This window comes from Phalacrocorax aristotelis, chromosome 2 (genome assembly GCF_949628215.1).
Source record: "Phalacrocorax aristotelis chromosome 2, bGulAri2.1, whole genome shotgun sequence".
NCBI classification, from domain to species: Eukaryota; Metazoa; Chordata; class Aves; order Suliformes; family Phalacrocoracidae; genus Phalacrocorax; species Phalacrocorax aristotelis.
This window is the reverse complement of record NC_134277.1, coordinates 131,189,159-131,210,703: the sequence shown is the minus strand read 5'-3', so window position 1 is coordinate 131,210,703 and position 21,545 is coordinate 131,189,159. Positions and strand designations below refer to the sequence as shown.

The 21,545-nt window shown below is 42.5% G+C and overlaps 1 protein-coding gene across 1 annotated transcript in view; it reads right to left on the bottom strand.

Annotated features, from left to right (window-relative positions):
* The window catches only part of SULF1 (sulfatase 1), a 125,063-nt gene extending 113,587 nt beyond the window's left edge, over nucleotides 1-11,476 (bottom strand). The window contains exons 1-2 of the mRNA XM_075085199.1: nucleotides 11,269-11,476; nucleotides 9,827-9,919 (exon numbers count right to left, since the gene is read on the bottom strand). The gene's annotated coding sequence lies outside the window, so the exon portion shown is untranslated. The remainder of the gene's footprint in view (nucleotides 1-9,826; nucleotides 9,920-11,268) is intronic.
* Between the last annotated feature and the right edge of the window lie 10,069 nt (nucleotides 11,477-21,545).

Genomic DNA, 21,545 nt, shown 5'->3' with positions numbered 1-21,545 from the left:
GTCTCACACTGTGAATGTTAGAGTAGCACAAAAAATGCCCCAGTGGAGATGGATAACATGGAAACATTTCTAGGTTTTTGCAGAAGGAATGAACACAGTATTCATAAATTGCAAATGTAGCAATTCTTTATGTTTGTTCTTAATGCCAGTAAAGAAGATGCCTGGGAGGAACCCATTAACCAAACTGAGATTCGCTCCTGAGATTTGTTAATCTCTAGCAAGAGGACTGGCAAAATCATCACTAGCAAAATAGAGCTGGAGACATGAGAGGAAGGCTCGACCCTTCATCATCATTGCCACAAGCTATTAATTTCTCTCTGAAAATCAAATTTAATAATTTGATTTGAGGAGAGATGAATGCCTATAGCAGGGAAAGTAAACATGAACTATGGAAAGTCTTTCTGGTTAAGCTGGAAAGGCTGCAGCCAAGATATTCCCCACTTAACCTTCATCAAGGAAAAGGTCAAAAAAGGCCAATGTGTTTAAGCAGGGCATAGGACAGGACAGAACGGAACAAAACTTCCTATGAAAAAGATTAAGTTCACATTCTTTTGTCTTTCATTAAAACTATTCCACATCACTCCACACTTTCATTTAAAGCAGTTTCCTGACAGCATTGAACACAAATCTTAAGTAGGAAAATCAAAAGATAAAAGTGTAAACAGAGAATAGCTTGTGTACTGTATACAAAATGGGGAAAAATATGAAGGGCACATAAGAAACAGCAAAAGAGAAATAATACCTATAGCCTTTGCAAATTATATAATACATGGTGCCCAAGGTAATCCTCCATCCCGCATACTTCCATGTACATGTACTTTAAGCTGAACAGTTCCCAGGGCATATGTGGCTTTATCAAAGTAGAATATTTTTGTTTTACATGAAGGCTTCTAAGGAAGAAAGAATTTTCTTCCAGCACTGCAAAAAAGTAAAACCAAAACTAAGGTCTCCAGGTATGTAATTTCCAAAGGGCTGAGAAACTAGATTAGCTTCTCTTTGGCACTACCACCTCCCCATGTCCATTACAGCAACTATAAGTATTGGATGATATAAAATGATACATGGCAAATGCCCTAGAAATGTTTGATTCTGCAATATTGTGCTCAGGATTTCTCCTGGAAGAAAAGATAAGTATACATTTGAGCAGACTGATATGTGGATGGATCAATAGATATGCACAAGAAGCATACTAAAACACCACTGAGAGAGGGAGAGAATGTATTTTCTTTCCATCCTCCACTCACCAAATCTGGTCTACATTCCTTCGGGAGATCTATCAGTCATGATCCAGACTCCTACTCTGTCTGTTTTAGAAGCTGCCTATTCACTCAGACTCATTTTTGAAGCCTGTATCTACAGTGTCAGCATGGCAGTTTATTGCCCACCTGAATTTTCATCCTCCATTGTTCAGTAGCATTGTTCCTATTAAGTGTGGATGTCAATGATTCATGATGAGGCGGGGCAAAGAGCTTCTTCAAACAATGAGATTGGCCCACGCAGAGCTTTGAAGCTAAGGGCTGAGACATGGGAGCCTCATTTCATACCAGATGTGACTCAGCAAGGTGTCTGGAAGAGAGGGGTGAGGCGTTCTTGGAGACCTGCTCTGCCTTGTGTTAGGCTCTCATCCAAGCTAACTGCTACACTTTTTCTAAAGATGAGTTGTTTGACAGTAAGGTATGACTTCAAAAAAACCCAGATCCATAAATGCATGCATTACTGAGATCAATTCTAAACTGAAAAGACCAGCATATTCTTCTATTGCAGGCAGGGAAAAGCGGCAGTTCTTGCAGCTATAGGTGGTTGGAGACTAAAAACCCAGTGAATAGTTTAAATAGCTGCCAGATTCAACACACTGATGCTCCACGTGTCTGCCTCTTTTCCAGTGTCATGGTAGCACTGGTGTCACAGTTCAGGCTTCAGTACAGAGCTGTATTAGTGCAGCAAATGTAGAATGGCTGAATCATAGCTGCTCTTTATCTGAACTGTCTCTGGCTGAAGGGCAAATATTCCTGTGGAAAATTAAAAACTTGCTCTGCACTGGGCTTTGCACTGGAGCTCCTGAGGCATGTGCATGCAATCCATTAGTTATCTCTAGCAGAGGAATGAAGCAGACAGGTCACAGCAGTAGCGTCACTCATCCCAACTGGAGCTGCTGATGCCTGTGTCAATGACTTCAGTGAACAGTGCAGAGTATGTAGAAAACAGTTTTATTCAGAGCAACCTTGAACCAGTACCCAAAGAGAACCAACAGAAAGTCAGCAGTGTGGTAGGTATACTCCTGAGTATGACTGCAGAAGTCACTCAACACGGGGTGAGTTCAAGCTTCTTGGCACAGGTTTCCCTCCAATAATCCTGTGGGTTTCTGACAACAATCAAGGATTCTTACGTGGCACACAAAAGGAGCCATAAACAAAGCGTGCATGGTCTTCTCACACTACTTGTGCTGTCCAGCAGCCAGAAAGAACAGTGAATCCTCCAGGCTTACACACAAGGTAGACAGGGTGCCTCAAAAAGGACAATTGTCAGGACATAGTTGAAAAACGTCATTTGTCCAAGACAGCATGGACCTCAGTTCTAGCTAGCCATGCCTTCTTTCACCTGGCTTTTCCAGCCCATGCTGGCAAATATTCTCCACTCTAAAGGAGTCACAAGATCTGATAGACATTTTTTATGTTAAAGGTAGCCATGGTACAAGTATCTGTAACACAGACCTGTTTCTTAAGATGTGGTTATACTGCATCTCAAACCCTTCAGAAGTCACTGAGGTGCAAAAAGGTGCAAAATTTGTGGAGGGGAAAAGTTTGTCGAGCAATTTAGGGAAAGGGAAAATTGGATGCGAGCTGCAGAGCTTGGAAGTGACCTGAAAAAGGGATGTACCTGCTTCAACACTCTTACGGCTGCTTGTGTTCCTATGTTGAACTCTTTGTTATTTTTTTGAGGAACCTGGTGATCCCTGACTACACATACATCAAAGCCTCTTCATTTTACCCTTACTCACTTCAGAGGATCCATGCTTTACAGGAATTCTCCATACCAAGTAGAAGGGAACCAAAAAACTAACTTAGCAGCCTTTTGCACTTCGGAGTTGAGTTGCAGATCAGTAGAGCACAGGAAGCCTTCCTCTGCGAGCCTATATAACAGCAATAGACTGAAGTTTACAGTGAGATAAGAAATGTCAACCCTCTACTGATCTAGAGATAAAAGAAGCTACTGGAATGCCTGGCAGATAAACCTGGGTAAACTTCAAAACATTTTTATTGATCTAACTATGGTAATGGTCTCCCTAAATCCTACACGATACTGGCCAAGTAGTTACAGTCTCAGCTCATAAATTGGCTCTAGATGTAAAATAGATCACAACAAGGTAAATTCACATGTGCTTTACTAGGGACACATTCAGGAATTCAGCTATTACAGCAATTCTTTTCAATAAAATAGTGAGGATTTACACTAAGGGTATCTTTGCTAAAAATTAGTACAAAGGTTGGCTTAATGCATAATTCTTTATTGCTTCCAAGTTATCAAAACCCAAATATTATTCTAAAATCTACTATTGTTAGCATTTTTGCAATCCTTGGAAAAAGTGACAGTTAAAAGGTATCCTGTGCTGATTATTTACAACATGTTTGGTTTATTATTGCACTACTGTTCTCTAATTTGTGACTGGCATGCCCTGAGGCGGCTGAGTCAGTGGGAGATAATCCTCAAAAGATTTAGCATAGCTAAATCCAGAAACACAGGTACTGAATCTTTTACAGTTCTGTCTTTCTTCCATTCTTTGTCCAACATCATACCCCTGTAATATCCATTATTCTTCACCACACCTTTAGTGCTTGCAGGCACCAACAACATCTCTGATCCCCCTAAGTTTTATCTGCCCCACAGGGCTTCGACACATTTCTTCAAGAAACAACAGTGGGTGACTTTTCAAACATTTTCCTGCAACTTAAATGATTTAGAAAGAAAAGGCTATGCATTTTTCTTGTCAGCATAACTCAGCACTGAAACGGATGACACTTTGAATGAGTACAGTGCTCCATTTCTACAGTCAGTACCTCAATTACATTTAATCTAAAATGGTCATTCTAGTCTCTTCAAGTGAATCGCAGCTCCTGCTGTTCAAATGAAAGACCTGCTTCATGCTTTCTTCTGTGGAAAGTATAGGAGACACCTTAAAGAGCTGTGTAGGAATTGCATTACAGCTGTTCAAATACAGACGGTGTTTATCCATGGCATCGCTCATCTGTGGGCCAACCAAGACACTCAAGATTATATCAAGTCCCTCCAGCTTAAGCTTTTTAGCAATCCTCATAAAGCAAGTGGGTAAGCTCCATCCCTGCTTGTGCAACTGAAAGAGGCAGGTGCCTTTGAAGGTTTCCAGGAGGAAATCCTTCCTGCCTAACTGCAATGCCTAGAGGCTTTCAGAGGGACTCTCTTCATTGATCAGAGAGAGCGTATGCCTTTAGGTAGTTGCTGTATAAGTATTTAAGACCCAGGGGCACCACAAGCGCCTTGGCTGTGCAGACCCTCAGAATCTCACTCATCTTTTTTAAAGCAACAGCTCAGCAGGCACTTCTGTTTCTTTCCTCTTTTCTCCCCACACTTCTTATTAGCTTCTCTCCAAAGCTTATTTATCTTTTTAGAAATTCAGAAACAGTAAGTGGGGCCTTTCTGCATCCTGAGTGACACTGCAGCAATCCTCTCCATAAAAACAGACATACTTTCATTAAAAGCACGCACATTTAGCCTTCTGCTCATGGCAACGCTGGCACAGTCACACGTCTCTGTCACCACACCTTCTCCTGTAGTGTGATAGTGAACACAGCATGTAGTGAACACAGTGCCCTTGTTCACAGGGTGAAGTGTCACCAGGTAGCTGAGTGATCTTACGGCTCACATCTCCCTAAAGGGGTGGCCATGTTTTTCCCCCTCACTCCAAGCCACCAGCTCCAACCACTTCCCTTGCATCGCATGGAGATTCTGTCCACTTGCTGAGCTGAACCAATCTCACTAGGCCAGCAGCAAACAGCTTCCTGCTGCTCTGGTGAGCTCATTCAGCATGCCAGGAGGTGAACCAAGAGCCAAACCTGGCACAAGGGAGGAGATGGGAACATACTGCTAGAAGCAGAGGATGGGAGGATCGAGGATGGGATTCTCCAGGGCAGCAAGCTATTCCACTGGCTGAGTGGAGTCAAGGACCCTCATCCTGCATTGCAATAGAACCTCTTTAACAAAATGGGAGTTATCAAATGATCAGAAATTCCAGGAGGAGTTGTTTATGGTAAACCTCAGGAAAAAAAGTTGGGTGGTTGTTTTTTTTTAATCGCCAGGCTTAACATACACAAAACCACCTTATTCACAAAGTCTGCATGCATTTACAGATTTGGGATTTCTGTTAGTTTCCTTCACATTTCTGGAGCTGCATGCAAGTCAGCTTCCTCAGCAACCTGGAGGATTAGGTTTAAAGATAACAGAAAGGAGAGATCTGAATTTCTCACGTTGTATCTTGCCTCTAACACTTGAAGCTTTGCAAATGAGGCTAAATATCATGAGACTACTGATAAAAGTCAGGGGAGTTGGCAGCTCTGCAGATATTTATGGGCTTGGTAATGTATTTTTTTGTTTTTAAGTGAAAACAGACAAAACAGTGCACATGTTAGAATAATGAACATCTTGGCACATTGCAATTACAATGCTGGAACAGACCACTATTCTGGTTTTATGGATGCTTTTGAGAAAAACAATCCCTATGTTCAGCTCCCTGTTACATTTATTCTCCAGAATTCTAGTGCCAAAGGCTTCCCCATCTTCTCTGTGGGCTTTCCAAGCAGAGTTCACCTCCTGTGAAGCATCACAAAAATACAGCTGCTGTGGAGCAGCTCCTCTTCTTGCTAAGATGGGTTAATCACATCATAGAGGAATGGCAACACACAATGCCATAATTACACTCAGACAGCATCAGGAGAGATATTTTTTTTTCTTAGAACATAGAATTACTGACTTCCAGTGTTTTTCTTCCATTTAGAAACTCCATGAAGCATTCTGTGGATAACCTAGCATTGATCTACAAAATAGTTTGGATTTCCATAGCACGGTACCACATCTAGTGATCTTCCAGAATATGATGGTGGTATTGTCATGCTAGCCTGTGACAAAATTGATGAAAAAGCATATTTTTGTTTGGAGTTCCAGCAATATTAGCAACTTTGCAGAGAGCTATAAACATTAAAATGTAGAATTATAGTCAATTGTAAGTTAATTTTTGCTATAAAATCACTCAAAATTTTAAGAAGCTCATGATAAAATCCTGCATGAAAAAGTCAACTCTTAAGAAAGCATTTCACTGTAGCGAAGTCACCAGTGATGGTTAAGGCCAGAGCTCCAGGATTAACAGAGCACACCCAGTAACAAAGGTTTACCAAAACTTTTAAGCAGATTCTGAAAGTGGGAGTTAAAGTTCTGGGAAATCACTGATACCAAATCTGCCATGTGCAATGCATAAACCAGAAGATGAAATAAGTATTACTTTTCTCAGAAAATAAAAGTCTTAAAACACCAAAAATCGAAAAAAGAATCAGTCTCACCAGCTAACAATAACTTTTGAGCATACAAGCAATACTAAAGCAAAGATCTTGCAGGGGGTCTCAAGAGGAGTCTACTGACATAATTGAAATATGCTGAAATAATTCAGGTTAAAACTATCTGCTTTGGCAATTCATATATTACTGTGTCGCATTCTGAGGAGATACTGGTGAAGGTCTTGAGTCTTTCCACTTTAAAGTGTCCTCTAAAAGCACATGACAGTGTTGAACGTTCCCTACTCGGTAGAAACAACAGTAGAACCATATGTGCTCCGATCATATGGAAATCGTGAATTAGTGTCGGAGTAAGAAAAGTGAAAGACAAAAAAAAGGCGGGGGGAGGGCGGAATACTATGTTGCTGGTCCAGCTGGGAAGGCAGAGTGATGACTTAGGACTTGTTAAAGGGAGAAGCAGGCTGACCTGCTGCCACTACTGCGGCACAGCAGAGGGGATTGTGTCACTTCCCACCCCCTTCCCCCGCTGCCTTCCGCACGTGTAACTGCGTAGGGACAAGGTCTACAGGTAATTGCAGTGCAGGGACAGCCACAACTCAGTGGATTACTCACTATGTACATACAGGACCCCTGCTCCATCTGTAGCCCCCTTACAGCAGCTCAACCCGTGATGAAGGTGTAGGAAAACCTAGTATGAGAAAGACAACTGCTGGGTGACACGTGTGTCACGTAGGTCTCTTGTGAGCTGTGCTATTCAGTGCCTTCTAATTTAATATCTTCAAAATCTCCTAAGACAGCAGTTAAAATTTAAACAGGCATTCTGAAAACACACTCTTGATCCCATTATCAGTATCGTGGATGGGATTACAATGAGGGTGGTAATGGTGGAAATTTTTTCGGGGAGATCTAGTATCAACAGCAGGAGTGGCCACTAATTGGATTCTTTCAGTGTCACCGCAGAGTTGTCACGGGACCCTCGTTCTATGTTGAACACTGCAGCTCTCAAGGCACTCAGAAAGGAGCTTTCTCAATTGTTATCGCATCAGTCTGCCTTCCCACTCAAACACAAATCCCCCAAAGCCCTTTCTAAAGCTAAGGAAATCATGGAACCCACGACTCCCATGACATCTGCGACAAGTGTCCAGCCTCGCCTGCCATTACACAAGGCTCAAACTCCAGATCCTGCATGAACAAACATATAACATCAAGTGCCATATGTAAGTTAAACAAAGCTAGATAATAAACTGCAAGCTGTCAAAGTAGTCTGCAATAAAGTGATCTAGCCAGAACAGAATTTGCAAATCTTTCAAAATATTTTTTCCATAGCTGTCTAACTTCCACTAAGTGTGGGTTTTATAATGGCTTCCACATTTGGAAACACTGTCCCCAGCATCACAGCATTTTTAATAAACTGTTTTTATCAGTTCCTGACTTGAATGTGAGCTGTTACAATAATTTTCACACTGATACTTGCCATCTCTAGGATACTTCTGGATTCTTACATGCATTTTTTTTCCCTAATGACCTCTCATTTAGCCTACTTTTTGAAGATGTATTTACATGCCATTTGGAAATTCACCAAGGCTTTTTTTTTTTTTCAATGTGAAATTACACCAGTTATAATTAATTTTTTCTTCCTCTGAAACAGAGAAAAAATCAATGAAAGGCCAAGGATACATGCCAAGCAGCAGAAATTGAAGTTTCCTATTATGATGGAACAAGCTCACCCACCTCGATTATAAAGTGCTAAGAAGAGGAAGCCCCTGACAAGTAATAAACTGACACATAATTAAGACAATTCAGGGCAGAACATATTCTGGCTGGAAAACATTTTCTTGGGCTCTGTCTCACTGCTCAGAGAAGTGCGGAAAAAAAAAGGTGACACTTTGAAAACAACTCCGTGAAGACAATCAGTATCCCACCTAGTCTTCACTAGCTGGGGGAAAAAGCAACCCACCAGCTTTTGTGCAGTGCAGATCCCCTCACATCACAAACACAGTTGATAGCACAGACATGCCTGGTATGTTCAGCATTCTGTATCAAGCAAAGATGAATTAGCCGCAAAAAAACCAACCCATATCACAGCTTTCATGCAGCAGTTTATGGATCTTTTTGTACCTCTGGAATTTTTTACCTTGAGCGTGTTGTGCATCTACTGAAGTTTGTACTGGTCTCAGATCTTTTCCTGGTATTATTTTTATCTCACTGTGAGGAACATCTCTGTGAGTTCTGAACACTTTTACAGCTGCGAGGATGCTAATGGGAACTTCATGTGTGTACCCAGTACAAGTGCTCTCAGGGAAAAAAAAGCCAATGTCAAAGGAAGGTATGTAGAAGTCACCATAAATATGTCTTTGAATGTTTACCATCTGGAACAGTAGATTACGTTTTGACAAGAAGCTGGACTGCCCCGTGGGCATTGTCTTTTAAACAGCCCCATCATTATAAAGGAAGGAAAAACATGATTTGCTGTTCCTAGTTTCTCAGTAAGATTTTCGGGCAGTGCTAGAGAAACTCAATTTTTTCCCCAGTAAAACAAAAACAAACTGGGCATGTGTAACTAGCTATGCACTTTCTTGAAAAAAAATGTTTTCTTACAGATCATCTGCTCTGTGGTCTGACGATACCCACAGAGAGGGCTGCGTTTCAGTTAGGTTGTGAGTTAGGCAGCTCACATTGCTGCTGCACCTTAGCTTTGCTGGAAGACTAAACCTCTATGCACCAAAGCTGTCTTACTGGACTTCTCACAGGATAGACTGGGAAGAGGGAAGAGGAGAAATCCAATACACAAGGCATACAAGCGTTTAACATAGGGTCATAGTGAGGTTTTGCTTCGGTTTTCTTTTTCATTTTTAAGCTTGTTAAAGTTTACATCACTATTTACAGTGAGAAAGGTTGGACTAAGAGAAATATCAAACCGGTTACATTTATTCACATACTGGTCCTGGTCTGGTCATGCAGTCATATTAGGGATTTAGCTAATTCTCTGTTTGAAATTGCTGTGGGTCACTTTTGAGAACACATTCTTACTAAAGAGTGTGTTTGAAAATACAATCTGAAAACAACTTGTAAAGGGGCCAAACAGCCTTCCCCCCAAAAAAATGTAGTTAACAAAAAAGTTGGTTTGAGGCAAAAATACAAGTGCAACTTGAAACATGGTTTTATGGGCATCGTTACACAGTTGAATGCCAAAATCAGAAAGCACCAGCTATAAATCCCCTTGCTCAGCCTACTAAACAGATCTGATTTCAGAATACATTATATACAGTATTATTTATAGAATATCTCACCTGTAAGTGGTGAGGACAGTGTTAGATTTCTTTCACAAGTAGGAGGCCAATAATTCATAAGCACCACAGGTATGTGAGAGTTAGTGTGAAGATCTGTTATAGTGCGAAAGAAACAAATCATTTTGTTACTCTGCACAGGAAGACAGTATACATATACAGTAAATCTTCTATTAAAAGAAAAACAAAAAGGAAAAGAACCCATCCGCTAGTTTCTCCATCTAGATCATTTGGAGTAAAACACTGAGAACACCTTAATTCTCCGATAAGCTAACATACTGTAATCAGTGATGACACTTCTGACTTCTTAGTTAATTTGCTGGGCTTCCCCCACTCCAGACATCAATGAACCTAATAGTAGAATTAAATTAAAATTATAGTAGACCACTTCCATAACCAATTTCTAACTACATTTCTGTCCCTTTTCCTCCCTCAACGTAAATTTTTGCTTACTTTTAATTAACACTTCAGATCGCTAGTTTAGGATCTGTAAATACAGCGAGACTTTAATGATCCATTATAGTGATGCTACTTAGTTTTCAATGACTTGTAAAACTTTCACAAACAGATCTGCAAATGAATTACATCCATCTGCTCCGCTGCAGCTGCAGGAGCAGCATTACATCGTTCCCTGCCTTTCCCTACTTTCCTGATTTTCTCGTAACTTTAAGCCCACGTGTAAGCCAAACCATGTCGATATCGATCAGCAGAAGCCCAGCCAGGTCTCTATAAAGGAGTCTTCAAACTTTACAGACATCTCAGACGCACTTTTAAAACGCTTTGCCTCCCAGCTGAGCCCGGGGCAGGCTGCACGCTGCTCAAGCATCCTCAAAACCTAGCAAATACTCCGCCGAGATTCCTCCCCCCGCCCGACCACGCAGTTTCCACGGATCTACTGAGACACGGAGGCATTTCTAGCCGCAGACCCAGCGAGACAATAATTTCCCGGCGGCCGGTTGCCCCGCACCGGCGGTCCCGGCACAGCACGTGTGTGCGGGCGGCGAGCTGTGCCCGCGGGAGCGGTGCCTGCGGGCGCGGGAGCGGTGCCTGCGGGAGCGGGAGCGGGAGCAGGAGCAGTGCCTGCGGGCGCGGGAGCGGTGCCTGCGGGAGCGGGAGCGGGAGCAGGAGCAGTGCCTGCGGGCGCGGGAGCGGTGCCTGCGGGAGCGGGAGCGGAGGCACCGCCGCGGCCACATACACCGCTCCAGAAGCGGTTTTTCTAATCTACACCTTCAAAAGCGTGACCCTAGCTGCGGTAAGAGTGTTAGCTCGATGAAGACAGCCAAGCATCAGGCTGTGCTCGCTGTTATCTGTCAGCCGTACAATAGCAGCATTGATAAGGCTGCAGCAACTGGCTTTGACAAGTGTGCTGTGCTAGCATTCCTCTGAAACCCGTGAAGGAAAGAGAGAGAGAGAGAGAGAGAGGCATGAGGTGCCTTTTACTTTACCTGAACAAAGTGTGGGGTTTTATTTTTCCCTCTGAGCTGCTGGAAGCGATTCCTCCCTCTTCTCCCCCAAAGCTAGGTAGTTCTTCTTTTGCTTGCAGCTCGCACTTGGGGAAGACCACACAGCTCCAGCAAGGCTGCCTCTCTCCCCTAATCCCCACTCGAGTGTGATGACACACACTAACCCCAACCATCTGTTGAAACACGTCCTCAAGCACTCAGCACAGTGGTGTGTCAAGACGGGCTGCCCAATCCAATCGCTGGGGCTGGGTGGCTCTTAAGGAGCTGGAGGCAGAGACAAGGGCAGAAACTATAGGGCTGAGAACTCTTTAGCAAAGTAACCTGAGATTTTGAGAAAGGGCTGCTATTGAAAAAAAGAGCAGAAGGGGGAGGTACTAGCGGGAAGGTAGAGGGAGTGGATTAGTCTGGTGGCCAGTTGTGTTACTTCTCACAACTCCTTGTCTTCCCAAGGGACCGCTGGGACCCCCTCGCAGTGGGATGCACAGAAGCACAAGAGCAACACTAAAATCTTTTTTATGGCGGGTCTATTGAGGGCAATCTCCTCCGAGAGACGCTTTTCTAAAAGAGATAAAAGATGCAGTTTGAGATTCTGATAAAGTGCCAATGCGGGAGTCGTTTGCACTGCGATGAGACATTCGCATCCCGAAATCCCAGCTCCTTACCGTGCCGTGATCCCCCCGTGGCTGCCCCCAGCCTTCCTGGGCGGAGAGAGGCAGAAGCAACACCGGGGAGGGGGCGACGTGGGGACATCCAAAGGGCAAATATGTCTACTTCTGCACAGACATCTGCAAGCCCTTCCCACGAGCCCGCGCTTTCCCGGGGCTCCCCGGCGTGCCCGCGGCCACACTCGCCGATCGCGCCGTGGCTGCTGCAGCCGCCCCGCGCCCGCGGCGTTGCTGTGACAGCTCCGGCCGCCGCGTCGCGCCACGCCGCGCCCCGGCCCCACGCCGCGATCCCCGCGCCCCGGCCCCACGCCACGCTCCCGGCACTCCAGCCCCACGCCACGCTCCCCGCGCCCCGGCCCCACGCCGCGATCCCGGTGCCGGCCTCGGCACCCGCGCCTCCCCCCCATCCCACCCCCCCCGCCGCGGGAAACGGTGCCACTAGCCTGTTGCTTCCCCCCTTCCCCACCCGCTTCCGCCACGGCCGCGCCCACTCGGACTTTCTTGCGGGATGCAGCCCGAGAGTTTAAAGCTTCCCCTCGGGACCCGCCACCCCCCCAGCCGGGGCTGGGGGCTCTGGGCAGTGCCTCGGCAGGTCTGGACCGGGTCTGGTCTGTACCTCGGTTTCCCTCGGCCACAAAACAAGCATTATCACACCTTCCTCCCTCTCAGGGACGCTGCCAGGAAAAACACACTAATTTATAGAAGATGTCCGGGAAGGATAGATAAGGGACACAGAAAAGCTGCTAAGTGCCAAAGAAACAGTTCTTTCCTTTCCCCTCCCTGTAATAGGATAGCGTGGAAGAGAGACTGAAAATCTCCAGGGTTTTTACCTCATTACCAAGTGCCTGACTTGACGCTTGCATTAAATCTACATTTCACATTATGACAGATGTGTTTTCTTTGAACTGAAAGGGAGGAACGTCGTTTTGGCATTAAAAGTTACTTTGAAAGTGTTAACATCCAACTTGAAGAAAGGTTTGCTATTGTGAAAAGACACACTTTACCCAGCTACATGAAAGCCACATGAGAGCCTTGAAATGTCGATTTGGCTTACTTGTTCTTTAATACCTTACACAGGGCTATTTCTGAATCACTAGTGGCAAAGTGAATACTTAATAAAAAGTGAGATTAAAGAGCTGTGGTTTGTGCCCAGTTAGCTGTTACCAGAGCTGACCTGGAGAAGCAAGGAAAAAGAAGAAGAAACTGTAGTCACAATTGCATTTGCTCAAATTCTTCCCAAAAGTGATTATATGGTGTCTGTTTCAGCCTATTAAACTGAAACTGCTTTCACAGATGTTGGGTATTCACTAAAACACTACTCCCTAATCTGCTAATTCCAGATAAATAAACAACTAAACAATATTTTTGACAATATTATGTGGTGAAGTAGGGATGCAACTACCGTCCCATGGGTATCGTAAGATTCTTAACATTGCCAATTATGTCTTCAGGGCAAGGGTTTGGTTTGATTTTGTTTTGCTCTAGCAGACTGTGGTCTGTAAAGAGACTGGATAACCTTACACATTCAGAAAGCTCTGGAGACATTATTAAAGCCATTTACATTCTCTTTAGCTGTAGGTCTTACCAGTATTGTATTAGTAACTCTGCATTAAAAATGTATAGTCATCAGAGATGTGGAATATCAAAAAGGCCAAAAAATTGTGCTGTATCATCCTGTGTTGTTTGTTGTCTAAAATGCAGCTCAGCTCATGACTGCTCTATTTGCTGTTGGTCAGATGAGATGCAAACTCAACAAGGTTTAACCTCTAGATATTTCTAACCAACATGAATGACAGTTATGTGCAGTACAATTATTTTATGTTGTGTTGTGTGTATGCTTACACAATGTCATGCATTATATCTGCATATAGATGCACATAACCAAGCCACTGAACATTCATATGACGTGCAGGCCCTGTTCTGTTATTTTTTATGCCTGTGTAAGTCAGAGATGCCTCTGCTGACACCTTTCAAGTCACAATAGTGTAAAATTGACATGGTTAAAAGGACCCCTAATTGCATGTTTTGTACACAGAGACGCATGCACGCACACACTTACCTTCAAAGACTCTTCAACGACTTGAAATACAAACTTTCATCTCCAAAAATAATGTTAGCAATAGCCCTCAAACATTGCGCATGAAAGCTACTGCTGATGTTGTGGGATAATTTAACCGCTACTCTCATAACTGCAGCCAAATTTAGTTTGCTGTGACAGTTTATAACAGACTTTTCATAGAATTATAGAATCATATAAACTTTTAGGTTGGAAAAGACCTTTAAGATCATCAGGTCCAACCGTTAACCTAGCACTGCCAAGTCCATCACTATACCATGTCCCTAAGTGCCACATCTACATGTCTTTTAAATACCTCCAGGGATGGTGACTCAACCGCTTCCCTGGGCAGCCTGTTCCAATGCCTGACAACCCTTTCGGTGAAGAAATTTTTCCTACTATCTCCTCTATCCAGACTGCCATCTGCAAAGAGTTTAGGTTTTAAAGGCTGAAATGAAAGCTGCAGTGGAAGAGCTGGACCCAAAATACTATTAAAATAATGCACCATAAAACAGGTTCCAAAGTCGACTCTCAAACCCATGAACTCCTGCTAAGGTCAGACTGACCCCACTCGGATAAGACTTTCAACAAAGTGGATAACGCTTTATGCAAGTATCTCAAGATAATCCTAATAAGCAAGATTAACTGTAGGCAATTGTGATATTGAGAAATAGTCACTCCTGTTTTGTTCCCACAGTTAGCATGTCCCTTACTTATTAGCTCCAACTAGTTTCCATGGTAGCCACCAGTGTCTTTAAGCCAGGGCACGGAGCTTCACTCAGCGTTGCCTGGATTAAACTCACCACCTTTGCTCCGCCACAGATGGCCTTGGTGGTTTTGTGTGTCTGTGCAGACATACGTACACACTCACACACGTGCACTTCTGCTCAAGAACCTCACAGAATTCTCAAACTCTGGCATTTTCAGCCCTCGAAAGAAATTAAAGGGCATTTTTCTTGGTGGCAACCTCAGTCTGTCTCCACCTCCAATACGAATATAATCTGCTTTTTTATTTCCTTGAATCATTATAAGTCTACCCTGGATTCAATTAGTTTTGAAGAGTTCACATAGGAACAGTACAGGTTCTAGAACATGACTATAAATGCACAGACAAGTCCATGGTCACATTCTAGCCTAAAATGTACACATGCAGTGGCTCATGTTGAGCTTGGGTGATATATTGATGAGATATAATAAAAAAGGCCTCTACAATCCTGAGTGGCACAGAAAAGGTAAATAAGGAATTACCAACAAATATTTGGTTTCAGCAAATGGCAGGTTCAAAGAAGCACAGAAATATACACTTCTTCATATTGAGCACAGTGAAGACTTGGAACTCTTGCTGCAGAATGCAGTGGAGGAAAAACAATCACAGATATTCAAGTGTTTGGGCAAGTTAATGGAAAAAAAAAATCTACTCACAGCAATTAAATACAAATACAGATCTTCTGGTACAGGGAATCCCTGAACTGCCTGGAGAGGATCCTGGACAAGTACCATTCTTTCTTGTCCTATTCCTACAGTTTTCCCCAAGGATCTACTATTTTCCACTATTGGAGGATGCCAAGCTTAGTATACTCAGGATTTAGCATGGTACAGCTGTTCTTGCTTTCTTAAAGAATTCAGCTATTGGTAGTTTTTGGGCCTCGTCATGGGTAGTATAAGATAGATTAATTCCTTTTAAGAACTTCAGCCAAGATTTTCAAAGGTTGGCTCATAAATCTGTATTCAGGAACCTAAGTAAAAATGGTCTGATCAAAAGTATTGAGTATACAGCAGCTGCTACTGAAGTCAGCAGTTAATTTTATTTTTCTCCATATGTAGACTTTACAAAGCCAGACATGGGCTCATGTAAAATTTGGGTGCTAAATCCCAAACTATATTCTGCGTAAAACTCTGCTCAGCTGTTTCCTAACCTGGAGTAACCTAAATCCCACAGACACATGGTGTTTTAAAAGCACTGCTCTGGCACCTCTGTGCATTCCCCCATGCTGAAAGCCCATGCCCAAGGCCAAGCAAGATTCAGGAGTCAGGCATTCCTTCACTTCAGTTCTCTGAAGTGCGCCTACCAAACCTGGAGAGCTTTGAGTGGCATATTTAAAGATCAATTATTTCTTCTAAAACCTGTCCAGAGGAAGAAAAAGTAGATAACTTGTGGAACGTGCAACAAAATACCAACTGGGGTAGCTTTCTCCTCAATCTGCCTGTTCAAGCCATTCATCTGAACATAATATTCCAACAGTGATTATTCTGTGTAAAAATACGGAAAGGTTAATGTGCAAAAAATATTGAAAGGTTCAGTGAATTACACGCAGTGCAAGTACAGGAAAACACTTCACCCTACAAGCTAGTTGAAATATGGGCACATACATACTCTTCCTGAATGTATCCATACATCTGCTAGGTACAAAAGGGCTGCTTTGGAAATGCATTAAGGATGCAGTTCCAGACTCATGATTACCTGCCTGTGCATAGCTATTGTAGGATGGAAAAGTCTAGCCTTCTTCAGTTTTTAAAGGAAGCTCTCCTGCCTTCCTCCAACTTCCCTGCAATGGAATTGGATGGTATGGAAGTTATACGCAACTACAACTTACCTCAGGTCTGCAATGCTAAAGATAGTCCCCCTGAGGGGTAACCAGACCGGAGGATAGAGTCAGGTGAGACAGACAAAAGTTCATAATTGACTCAATTTATCACAGGGCTTTACAGTTTGTCAGATTGTTGTCATCTCTATCCCTTGTCCCCAGAAGAAGATTAATGGTTGCAATGATTGTCAGTCCCAAATTTGTGTTCCTTCACTCACATCCCCTCCCAAAATACTCATTCTCATCAGTTATTGTTTCTTCTAAGGTAGCTCCCTTACTAGAGGTTGCATAGTAAGTCAGTACCAAGCAAGACCACTGCAATAATGAAAAAAAGACATATTTCTTACCCTAGCAGGAGAGCTGGTTAAATTTGTCATAGCTGAACTTTTTTTTAAAATATCCCAAAATAAGAAGGAAAAAAACAACAAATGAAAACCCCTCATATTTGTCATGTCTATCTTAGGGAAAAAGAAAACAAAGCCAGCAAAAGTTTTTCCAAGCTAGAGACTAATATGACGATTTAATGCACTGAGAAGCCGTGGTTCTTCCCTTCTCAGCTGCCAGTTGGCCAAGAGTTCCAACCCCAGCACAGTAAACAAGTGATCAGTGAGTCTGGGAAGAGCTCAGCACACCAGACAGTTGGAAAATAGAGGCAAATAAAGGCAGGAAAATCAACAGACTTAACCAGTCAGCACAAGGTAGGTCATCCCATACTCAGCAGTAGAGAAAATGCTAAGGGGAGAGTATATATGGAGTCTACAAGGCTTTAAAGTGTGAGAACTCAGCAAGCAATGTGCTCTCAGAACTTGTGCTGACTTCACATTTTTGGACAGAGTTCAGTTTCATTACTGAAAAACTTTGAGGTAAACCATCCAATACTTAACAAAAATTGAAAAAATGCCAAAAATTTAGAAGCCAGAATGTCTCATAGCTTTTAATGTTAATTATTAGTAAACTGATGGCCAATGGTCATCTTTAAGTACCCTCCTCTTACATAATTCTCATCTTTACCCTTACTCAGAACTTCCAGCCTAAAAGAATTGCAGTGTCAAAGAAGGAAGGACTTGAAGGACTCCTAGGTTAAACTCACCAAAATCAGAAAAACTTTCATTATGAAGGTTCAACCTTACCAATTCCCCCTTTGAGTATGCCTCTAATATTACACGTAGTCAAGGTACCACTCGCCTAAAAAAACAACTATGTTCATCATGTTGTTCTGGACAGAGCGTGGGAATACGCGTAGTTTAACATACAGATTCATTTTTTCCTAGCGAGTCAAGGAAGCAACAGCCCCTGTAGTCCTTTTATTTTTAAAACAGCTAAGCATCAGCAAATCCCATAACACTTTAAGAAAATATTTCGTTTAACCCCTTTGTGATCTCATCTCAGACATAATGATGAAGATATTTGGGAGCAGAAAGACCAGACACATTGCAGGACCAGCAGTACCTCTGTATAGCAATTTTTACACGATAGCAGGGATCTTTCAGTCTCACTTCTGTTCTCACTGAGAAAACAGGCCAATAAGCTTAGGTTGCTTCTTATATATAATTAACTTCATAGTTGCACCTGTTAAGGCAATTAACCTCAAGGAAGCTGGCACCTAACATAAGCACCTCCAAGTATACAGGTAGGTGAATGCACCCGTAATAGCTGGCAGACTCACTCAAGGCCCTCTTCACTATAAATCTTGATGTAGTCATAACACCTAAGGTAAGCACATACTAAAATCATAATACAACCCCATGTCACCAAAATAATTCATTGCACAGGAGAATGCATTTGCTGGACCCAAGTTTTCTTCTTCTTGTCTTGGGTGCCCTTGGTAGCTTCTCCTACCCATGGGAATGACTTAAACACCAATACCCATCCCTAAAAGAAAAATGTGTAGACACGTATAGATAGATAATATTGATATGTAGAATTAGATATATATTCATATATAAAATATATGTATGTATAGAATTATATGTATTAAATTCTACATCTAAATTCTTGCTGTTGGGCCTAAATCAAGAATATAATAGATTGAAAAACAAATACAAACATCATAAACCGATATGTTTATAAACATGACCTTTAGAGGGCAATTTAAATGTAGCCATGTAAAGAGAAAAAAGAAGGTTAATATGCTTATCCCACTGACCCAAACCACTTGCCATTCACTTTCTAAGTGCCAAAATCCCTGAATGTCCTCACTCTACTGCCAAAACCTCTAGTTCACCTCCTGAAAATATCTATGGCTCACATATTGTGTCAGTAAAAAAAATTCTTTGTAAAGAAAACTAAAAAAGTGAGGATAGAGTAAAAACTGAAATGTAATATTGAAAAGGCCAAGAGGGAACTGTTAACATGGGGTAGAGAGTTGCTGGAAGACATCATGATTACTTTGTAGGTCAGAACAATCCCTCTGGATGTATAAAAAGTCCCAAGAACAGGTGCGGGTCCTGTATCCACGTTGATGGGGGGCTTCAGTGATAAAGAGAAATGTAATTTCTTTCCAAGCAGAGATAGTTTTAGGCAGGCATGAGTGATGCCATCTGAACTGTCATAGCAGCAGTTTGTTCAGCAGTATTGACTAGATACAATTGTGATGTTCCAAGGATGAACAAAGAATAGGCAAGATTCAGTGTTGTAGTAGTGGCAGAAAGATTGGGGGGAGAAAGAAAGGGAAAAGTCATGATACTGTGGAAAACAAGAAAGTATTAGTAAAATTCCAGCCAAGCAAAAGATGTTGAGGGCATTCAAGCTGGGGAGCAAGGAGTTGGAGAGTCTTCAAAGGTGTGGGGAAGGTTTTGAAGGGGAATAGTTGCAAGAAGGGGATGCTAGCAGGATTTGATGCATTTCAGGGAGGTTTTCACAAAAGACAGAGTCTGAAAAAAAGCCATTGGGCTGCAGAACCTGCTGGCTGTGGCATTTCTGAAAGGCTGTGGGTGAGAAAAGATGTTTCTGATCCTTCTGACAGTCTGCCCTTCTCTGCACTTTCTCTTCAACTGATGGCACAGGAGGATCTTGTTCCCCAACCTTTCTCTCTAGGTACCCACAGCTCTACCCCACTGCCCTTTAACACAACAGTCACGCTCCCTATCTCTACTTCAGTAGTCCTTTGGCACTTCCTAAACCCTGACCACTTAAAGGGACACAGGAGAGAGGAAAGGGGCAGGACTGAAAGGGGCAAAATGGAAGTCTGGCTGGAAAAACATTTGCTCCTCCTGATGCCACCATGGGCCTCAGGAGCCCTTCCTTCTCTTCAGCTCTCTGCTCTCTGTCCAAGCAAAATCTACTACAGCAGCAAGGGAAAACTCCCAACAGATAGTCCCATCTGCTGTCCTTAGGCTGACACTTACCCAAAACCTCCTCTTATGGTAAATATAATTATTATTTATTCTCAGTGGTAATTTAGGGCACTGAATCTTTTCCAAGCTTGTGTCAGTGAAGTTGAATTTTAAAAGGACTGGAACAGGAAGTTGTAATATTTGCCTGGCTGGTTTATTTTGTTTTCATTTTAATTCCACATTTGGTTGAAGGGAGGGAAAAATATTTTTCCTCTTCCTTCATTCTGGTATCGATCAGTGGGAAGGTTGAACCTGGTTAGTTATGCTAATATAAAAGGCAGAGCCAGACTTATTTCTGTACGGTCCTAGGGAATTTGGAGTATTTTTTATAGCTGGCTCATACTCCTCCCAAGGCTGTATACATGGTTCTAAAAAAAGGACAGAAATGCCATTTTGCAACTAGTTTCGAAATTTGTTTCCATTCCGCACTTTAATAAATCCAAGGCCTTTCTAACATTTTCTTCAAACTGAATGCTATCAGAGAGTTGCTTTCACATGGAAAAATCAGAATTTGCAAACGAACCGTAGTAAGGGCCGTGGTACGACATGCAGTCCAACACCCAGCTCCACAGAGGCAGCTAGGAGCTGCACTCCATCTGTAGGTGATGCAGCTTCAGCGGGCAGGTTCACATCCAGCAAAAACCACTGGAAGCAACAATCCATCCTTTTCCCTTGCTCTGCTCCTCCTGGTTCCTGTTCCTGCTGACTCTTTCACATAAACACTAGCTGACCATTGTTTTTTTTTTAAATGGCTAAATTTGTCAGGTTTAATCAGACCATAAAGCTATGAAAATCTTAGCGCTGACACAACAAAAGGCACAGAAACATACAGCCAAGGCAGAGAAGGAAAAAATCCGTCTCCTTTCAGAGACAGTCTCGTCTTAAATGGGCTTAAGCTGATCTTAAATTCAAATTTTGGAACTCACACAAACTCCAGGTGAATCAGACTGGTGAAGCTTTACAACCATCGTTTACTGAAGGATGGCACTAGGGACAGAAAGTGCTCTAGTAATGGGCAATTGTCCTACTATGGGAGATGGGACTTGTCCCTGAGAAGCTGAATTACCTCAGGAGGCAACCATCAGAAAACAAGCACCTTTTTTAGGCACTAGCCCAGGTACTATTTATTAGTCCCATCGAGAATAAAGATTTCAGAGGAGTTGAGTTTGATTTCCTCATAGTGATAGACTTAGAGGTTAGTGTCTCTGCCATATTTGTTTGAGAGATGAAAGGAGGCAGGTCTTTCCTGTCAGGAAGATAGCCTGACATAGGAACATCACAGATAGCCTTGGCTTGTGCTGGAGATGTATTCTGCCAAAAAGTACCCTTTTGAAATTGTCTTCTTTGGTTTTCCAGAAAGTCAAGATGGTGGTTTCCAGATAAATTAATATAGAAGTTTTTACACCTGCTGTAAAGATTTTTAAACCTGACTACACCCACTATGTGCTATCATGACACTGCTTCATAGGTGGTAAAATGGTCTACCTGAGCTTTCTGAGAAGAAATTATATTTTATATATATGTAAGTATTTATGTATACAGACACATGTACACACCATTTATTGCATTTAAGATTTTCCCTTTAAGTTGAGAGACTCTGAGCAAAGAAAAAAAAAAA